The following is a 9,190-nucleotide window of genomic DNA, read 5'->3' on the forward strand; positions in this document are numbered from 1 at the left end:
ACCATGAAACCCTTCTTCTTGCTCTTCATTGTCATCATGATAATCTTCATCCTCTTGAATTACTTTGTTGTTGGGGAACGTAGCAGAAATTCAAAAATTTCTACGCATCACCAAGATCAATCTACGGAGTAATCTAGCAACGAGGGGAAGGGGAGTGCATCTACATACCATTGTAGATCGCTAAGCGGAAGCGTTGCAAGAACGCGGATGAAGGAGTCGTACTCGTAGCGATTCAGATCAAGGTTGGTTCCGATCTAAGCGCCGAACCACGGCGCCTCCACGTTCAACACACGTGCAGCCCGGTGACGTCTCCCACGCCTTGATCCAGCAAGGAGAGAGAGAGAGGTTGGGGAAGACTCCGTCCAGCAGCAGCACAACGGCATGGTGGTGATGGAGGAGCGTGGCACTCCAGCAGGGCTTCGCCAAGCACTGCGAGAGACGAGGAGGGAGAGGGGTAGGGCTGCGCCAAAGAGAGAGCAAGTCTCATGTCCATGGCAGCCCCAAAACCCCCACTATATATAGGGGAGGGGGAGGGGATGCGCCCCCATCTAGGGTTTCCCCCAAGGGGTGTGGCCAGCCCTAGATGGGACTTGGAGGGGCGGCCAAGGGGGGAGAGAGGGGGGCGCACCACTAGGTGGGCCTTAGGCCCATCTGAGCCTAGGGTTTCCCCCGTCCCCCCTTTCCTGTGCCTTGGGCCCCTTTGTGGGAGGCGCACCAGCCCACCTAGGGGCTGGTCCCATCCCACACTTGGCCCACGCAGCCCTTTGGGGCCGGTGGCCCCACCTGGTGGACCCCCGGGACCCTCCCGGTGGTCCCGGTACGTTACCGATAGCACCCAAAACTTTTCTGGTGACCAAAACAGGACTTCCCATATATAAATCTTTACCTCCGGACCATTCCGGAACTCCTCGTGACGTCCGGGATCTCATCCGGGACTCCGAACAACATTCGGTAACCACGTATATCTATTCCCTATAACCCTAGCGTCATCGAACCTTAAGTGTGTAGACCCTACGGGTTCGGGAACCATGCAGACATGACCGAGACGTTCTCCGGTCAATAACCAACAGCGGGATCTGGATACCCATGTTGGCTCCCACATGGTCCACGATGATCTCATCGGATGAACCATGATGTCAGGGATTCAATCAATCCCGTATACAATTCCCTTTGTCTACCGGTATGGCACTTGCCCGAGATTCGATCGTCCGTATCCCGATACCTTGTTCAATCTCGTTACTGGCAAGTCTCTTTACTCGTTCCGTAACACATCATCCCGTGATCAACTCCTTGGTCACATTGTGCACATTACGATGATGTCCTACCGAGTGGGCCCAGAGATACCTCTCCGTTTACACAGAGTGACAAATCCCAGTCTCGATTCGTGCCAACCCAACAGACACTTTCGGAGATACCTGTAGTGCACCTTTATAGCCACCCAGTTACGTTGTGACCTTTGGTACACCCAAAGCATTCGTACGGTATCTGGGAGTTGCACAATCTCATGGTCTAAGGAAATGATACTTGACATTAGAAAAGCTCTTAGCAAACGAACAACACGATCTTGTGTTAGGCTTAGGATTGGGTCTTGTCCATCACATCATTCTCCTAATGATGTGATCCCGTTATCAACGACATCCAATGTCCATGGTCAGGAAACCATAACCATCTATTGATCAACGAGCTAGTCAACTAGAGGCTTACTAGGGACATGGTGTTGTCTATGTATCCACACATGTATCTGAGTTTCCTATCAATACAATTTTAGCATGGATAATAAATGATTATCATGAACAAGGAAATATAATAATAACCAATTTATTATTGCCTCTAGGGCATATTTCTAACAGTCTCCCACTTGCACTAGAGTCAATAATCTAGTTCACATCGCCATGTGATTAATACCCAAGAGTTTACTAGAGTCAATAATCTAGTTCACATCACCATGTGATTGTAATGAATCCAACACCCATGGGGTTTGTTCATATCTCGCTTGTGAGATAGGTTATTAGTCAACGGGTCTGAACCTTTCAGATCCGTATGTGCTTTACGAATATCTATGTCATCTTGTAGATGCAGCTACCACGCTTTACTTGGAGCCATACCAAATAACTGCTCTACTATACGAGTCCGGTTTACTACTCAGAGTCATCCGGATTAGTGTCAAAGTTTGCATCGACGTAACCCTTTACGACGAACTCCTTTTCCACCTCCATAATCGAGAAAATTCCTTAGTCCACTAGATACTAAGGATAAGTTCGACCGCTGTCATGTGATCCATTCCCGGATCACTATTGTACCCCTTGACTAACTCATGGCAAGGCACACTTCATGTGCGGTATACAGCATAGCATACTGTAGAGCCTACGTCTAAAGCATAGGGGACGACCTTCGTCCTTTCTCTCTCTTCTGTTGTGGTCAGGTCTTGAGTCTTACTCAATACACACACCTTGTAACATAGCCAAGAACTCCTTCTTTGCTGATCTACTTTGAACTCCTTCAAAAACTTGTCACGGTATGTATTCATTTGAAAGTACTATTAAGCGTTTTTTGATCTATCCTTATAGATCTTGATGCTCAATGTTCAAGTAGCTTAATCCAGGTTTTCCATTGAAAAACACTTTTCAAATAACCCTCTATGCTTTCCAGAAATTCTACATCATCTCTGATCAACAATATGTTAACAACATATACTCATCAGAAATTCTATAGTGCTCCCACTCACTTCTTTGGAAATATAAGTTTCTCATAAACTTTTTATAAACCCAAAATCTTTGATCATCTCATCAAAGCGTTCATTCCAACTCCGAGATGCTTACTCCAATCCTTAGAAGGATTGCTGGAGCCTTGCATACTTGTTAGCATCTTTCAGGATTGACAAAACCTTCTGGTTGTATCACATACAACCTTTCCTCAAGAAAATCGTCGAGGAAACAATGTTTTGACATCCTATCTGCAGAATTGCATAAATAATGCAGTAACTGCTAATACAATTCCAACAGACTCTTAGCATCGCTACGAGTGAGAAAGTCTCATCATAGTCAACTCCTTGAACTTGTCGGAAAACATCTTAATGACAAGCCGAGCTTTCTTAATGGTGACACTTACCATCATTGTCTGTCTTCCTTTTAAAATCCATCTGCACCCAACAGCCTTACGACTATCAAGTATTTCTTCCAAAGTCTATACATTGCTTTTATACATGGATCCTCTCTCGGATTTTATGGCCTCGAGCCATTCATCGGAACCCGGGCCCACCATCGCTTCTCCATAGCTCGTAGGTTCATTGTTGTCTAGCAACATTACTTCCCAGACAGGATCACGTACTACTCTGAAGTAGTATGCATCCTCGTCGTCCTACGAGGTTTGGTAGTGACTTGATCCAAAGTTTCATGATCACTATCATAGGCTTCCACTTCAATTGGTGTAGGTGCCACATGAACAACTTCCTGTGCCCTGCTACACACTAGTTGAAGTTATGGTTCAATAACCTCATCAAGTCTCCACCATCCTCCCACTCAATTCTTTCGAGAGAAACTTTTCTCGAGAAAGGACCTGTTTACTTCCAGATCTGAAACAGGAGGTATACCCAACTGTTTTGGGTATTCTATGAAGATGCATTTATCCGCTTTGGGTTCGAGCTTATTAGCCTAAAACTTTTCCACATAAGCATCGCAGCCCCAAACTTTTAAGGAACGACAACTTAGGTTTCTCTAAACGGTTTCGTCTCAACGGAATTGCGTGGTGCCCTATTTAAAGTGAATGCGGTTGTCTCTAATGCCTAACCCATAAACGGTAGTGGTAAAGAGACATCATGGTATGCACCATATCCAATAGGGTGCAGTTATGATGTTCGGACACACCATCACATTGTGGTGTTCCAGGCGGTATTAATTGTGAAACACTTTCCACAATGTCTTAATTGTGTGCCAAACTCGTAACTCAGATATCTCTATGATCATATCATAGACATTTTATCCTCTTGTCACGACGATCTTCAACTTCACTCTGAAATCACTTGAACCTTTCAATAATTCAGACTTGTGTTTCATGAAGTAAATATTCTAAGCATCTACTCAAATCATCTGTGAAGTAGGAACATATCGATATCCACTGCGTGCCTCAGCACTCATTGGACTGCACACATCAAATGTATTACTTCCAACAAGTTGCTCTCTTGTTCCATCTTACTAAAAATGAGGTCTTTCAGTCATCTTGCCCATGTGGTATGATTTGCATGTCTCAAGTGATTCAAAATCAAGTGAGTCCAAACGATCCATCTGCATGGAGTTTCTTCATGCATATATACCAATAGACATGGTTCGCATGTCTCATTCTTTTCAAAAACAAGTGAGTCCAAAGATCCATCAACATGGAGCTTCTTCATGCGTTTTATCCCAATATGACTCAAATAGCAGTGCCACAAGTATGTGGTACTATCATTACTTTTGGCATGAACATGTGTATCACTACGATCGAGATTCAATAAACCATTTATTTTAGGTGCAAGACCATTGAAGGTATTATTCAAATAAACAGAGTAACCATTATTCTCCTTAAATGAATAACCGTATTGAGATAAACATAATCCAATCATGTTTATGCTCAACGCAAACACCAAATAAAAATTATTTAGGTTTAACACCAATCTCGATGGTAGAGGGAGCATGCGATGCTTGATCACATCAACCTTGGAAACACTTCCAACACATATCGTCATCTCACCTTTAGCTAGTCTCCGTTTATTCCGCAGCTTTTATTTCGAGTTACTAACACTTAGCAACCGAACCGGTATCTAATACCCTGGTGCTGCTAGGAGTACTAGTAAAGTACACATTCATATAATGTATATCCAATATACTTCTGTCGACCTAGCCTGCCTTCTCATCTACCAAGTATCTAGGGTAGTTCTGCTTCAGTGACCGTTCCCCTTATTGCAGAAGCACTTAGTCTCGGGTTTGGGTTCAACCTTGGGATTATTCACTAGAGCAGCAAATGATTTGCTGTTTCATGAAGTATCCCTTTTGCCCTTGCCCTTCTAGAAACTAGTGGTTTTACTAACCATCAACAATTGATGCTCCTTCTTGATTTCTACTTTCGCGGTGTCAAACATCGCGAGTTGCTCAAGGATCATCATGTCTATCCCTGATATGTTATAGTTCATCACGAAGCTCTAATAGCTTGGTGGCAGTGACTTTGGAGAACCATCACTATCTCATCTGGAAGATTAACTCCCACTCGATTCAAGTGATTGTAGTACTCAGACAATCTGAGCACATGCTCAACGATTGAGCTTTTCTCCCTTAGTTTGCAGGCTTAAGAAACTTGTCAGAGGTCTCATACCTCTTGACGTGGGCATTAGTCTGAAATCCCAATTTCAGTCTTTGGAACATCTCATATGTTCTGCGACGTTTCAAAAACGTCTTGTCGCCACAATTTTAAACCGTTAGCATTACGCACTGCACTATCACGTAGTCATCAAAATGTGTATGCCAGATGTTTCGCAACATCTACAGACGACGCTAAGGTTCAGCACACCGAGCGGTGCATTAAGGACATAAGCCTTCTGTGCAGCAATGAGGACAATCCTCAGTTTACGGACCCAGTCCGCATAATTGCTACTACCAACTTTCAACTAGATTTTCTCTAGGAACATATCTTAACCAGTAGAACTAAAGCATAAGCTATGACATAATATGCAAAGACCTTTTGACTATGTTCATGATAATTAAGTTCATCTGATTATTTAATGAACTCCCACTCAGATAGACATCCCTCTAGTCATCTAAGTGATACATGATCCGAGTCAAACTAGGCCGTGTCCGATCATCACGTGAGACGGACTAGTCATCATCGGTGAACATCTCCATGTTGATCGCATCTACTATACGACTCATGTTCGACCTTTCAATCTCTTGTGTTCCGAGGCCATGTCTGTACATGCTAGGCTCGTCAAGTCAACCTAAGTGTTTCGCATGTGTTCCGAGGCCATGGCTGTACATGCTAGGCTCGTCAACACCCGTTGTATTCGAACGTTAGAATCTATCACACCCGATCATCACGTGGTGCTTCGAAACAACGAACCTTCGCAATGGTGCACAGTTAGGGGGAACATGTCTCTTGAAATTTTAGTGAGGGATCATCTTATTTATGCTACCGTCGTTCTAAGCAAATAAGATGTAAACAAGACAAACATCACATGCAAATCATAAAGTGACATGATATGGCCAATATCATCTTGCGCCTTTGATCTCCATCTTCGAGGCGCGGCATGATCACCTTCGCCACCGGCATGACACCATGATCTCCATCATCATGATCTCCATCATCGTGTCTTCATGAAGTTGTCTCGCCAACTATTACTTCTACTACTATGGCTAATGGTTAGCAATAAAGTAAAGTAATTACATGGCGTTTTCATTGACACACAGGTCATACAAAAATTAAGACAACTCCTATGGCTCCTGCCGGTTGTCATACTCATCGACATGCAAGTCGTGATTCCTATTACAAGAATATGATCAATCTCATACATCACATATATCATTCATCACATCCTTTTGGCCATATCACATCACATAGCATACCCTGCAAAAACAAGTTAGACGTCCTCTAATTGTTGTTGCATGTTTTACGTGGATGCTATGGGATTCTAGCAAGAACGTTTCTTACCTACGCAAAAGCCACAACGTGATATGCCAATTTCTATTTACCCTTCATAAGGACCCTTTTCATCGAATCCGATCCGACTAAAGTGGGAGAGACAGACACCCGCTAGCCACCTTATGCAACTAGTGCATGTCAGTCGGTGGAACCTGTCTCACGTAAGTGTACGTGTAAGGTCGGTCCGGGCCGCTTCATCCCACGATGCCGCCGAATCAACATAAGACTAGTAACGGCAAGTAAATTGACAAAATCGACGCCCACAACTACTTTGTGTTCTACTCGTGCATAGAAACTACGCATAGACCTAGCTCATGATGCCACTGTTGGGGAACGTAGCAGAAATTCAAAATTTTCTACGCATCACCAAGATCAATCTATGGAGTAATCTAGCAACGAGGGGAAGGGGAGTGCATCTACATACCATTGTAGATCGCTAAGCGGAAGTGTTGCAAGAACGCGGATGAAGGAGTCGTACTCGTAGCGATTCAGATCGCGGTTGGTTCCGATCTAAGCGCCGAACCACGGCGCCTCCGCGTTCAACACACGTGCAGCCCGGTGACGTCTCCCACGCCTTGATCCAGCAGGGAGAGAGGGAGAGGTTGGGGAAGACTCCATCCAGTAGCAGCACAATGGCATGGTGGTGATGGAGGAGCATGGCACTCTAGCAGGGCTTCGCCAAGCACTGCGAGAGACGAGGAGGGAGAGGGGTAGGGCTGCGCCAAAGAGAGAGCAAGTCTCATGTCCATGGCAGCCCCAAAACCCCCACTATCTATAGGGGAGGGGGAGGGGCTGCACCCCCATCTAGGGTTTCCCCCAAGGGGTGCGGCCAGCCCTAGATGGGACTTGGAGGGGCGGCCAAGGGGGGAGAGAGGGGGGCGCACCACTAGGTGGGCCTTAGGCCCATCTGAGCCTAGGGTTTCCCCCTTCCCCCCTTTCCTGCGCCTTGAGCCCCTTTGTGGGAGGCGCACCAGCCCACCTAGGGGCTGGTCCCTTCCCACACTTGGCCCACGCAGCCCGCTGGGGCCGGTGGCCCCACCTGGTGGACCCCCGGGACCCTCCCGGTGGTCCCGGTACGTTACCGATAGCACCCGAAACTTTTCCGGTGACCAAAACAGGACTTCCCATATATAAATCTTTACCTCCGGACCATTCCGGAACTCCTCGTGACGTCCGGGATCTCATCCGGGACTCCGAACAACATTCGGTAACCACATATATCTATTCCCTATAACCCTAGCATCATCGAACCTTAAGTGTGTAGACCCTACGGGTTCGGGAACCATGCAGACATGACCGAGACGTTCTTCGGTCAATAACCAACAGCGGGATCTGGATACCCATGTTGGCTCCCACATGTTCCACGATGATCTCATCGGATGAACCACGATGTCCGGGATTCAATCAATCCCGTATACAATTCCCTTTGTCTACCGGTATGGTACTTGCCCGAGATTCGATCGTCGGTATCCCGATACCTTGTTCAATCTCGTTACCGGCAAGTCTCTTTACTCGTTCCGTAACACATCATCCCATGATCAACTCCTTGGTCACATTGTGCACATTATGATGATGTCCTACCGAGTGGGCCCAGAGATACCTCTCCGTTTACACGGAGTGACAAATCCCAGTCTCGATTCGTGCCAACCCAACAGACACTTTCGGAGATACCTGTAGTGCACCTTTATAGCCACCCAGTTACGTTGTGATGTTTGGTACACCCAAAGCATTCCTGCGGTATCCGGGAGTTGCACAATCTCATGGTCTAAGGAAATGATACTTGACATTAGAAAAGCTCTCAGCAAACGAACTACACGTTCTTGTGCTAGGCTTAGGATTGGGTCTTGTCCATCACATCATTCTCCTAATGATGTGATCCCGTTATCAACGACATCCAATGTCCATGGTCAGGAAACCGTAACCATCTATTGATCAACGAGCTAGTCAACTAGAGGCTTACTAGGGACATGGTGTTGTCTATGTATCCACACATGTATCTGAGTTTCCTATCAATACAATTTTAGCATGGATAATAAACGATTATCATGAACAAGGAAATATAATAATAACCAATTTATTATTGCCTCTAGGACATATTTCTAACATTTGTCACTAGCAATCACCTCAACTTCATTTGCTTGGCTAGTTGGTGGCTGGCTAGAAGCATTGGGGGCATACAACTCAACCTCAGTTGCTTCACTAGATGGTAAACGGGGACGTGGTTGGCGATAAGCATTGGGGGCATCAACCACAACCCTATGATCAACAAGTGGCACCATTGTCATCTCGCTCATGTCATCCATTGGGGAAGAGACATGTCGGTTCAAATCAATTGTAAATCGAGGAGATTCAACCTTGGTGGCAAACAATTCAAGTGACTTGTCTTCCGATTGGGAAACTTTTTTCTTGTATACATCCCAATGCAAATCCGAGGTGATAGGCATGCTTTTCAAGCGAGATTTGGCTCCAACTCCAACATCATACCTTCCTATTAACTTAACATCAACATTGGTGTCCATCCACTTTA

Source organism: Triticum aestivum, chromosome 5D (assembly GCF_018294505.1).
Source record: "Triticum aestivum cultivar Chinese Spring chromosome 5D, IWGSC CS RefSeq v2.1, whole genome shotgun sequence".
In the NCBI taxonomy this organism is placed as follows: domain Eukaryota; kingdom Viridiplantae; phylum Streptophyta; class Magnoliopsida; order Poales; family Poaceae; genus Triticum; species Triticum aestivum.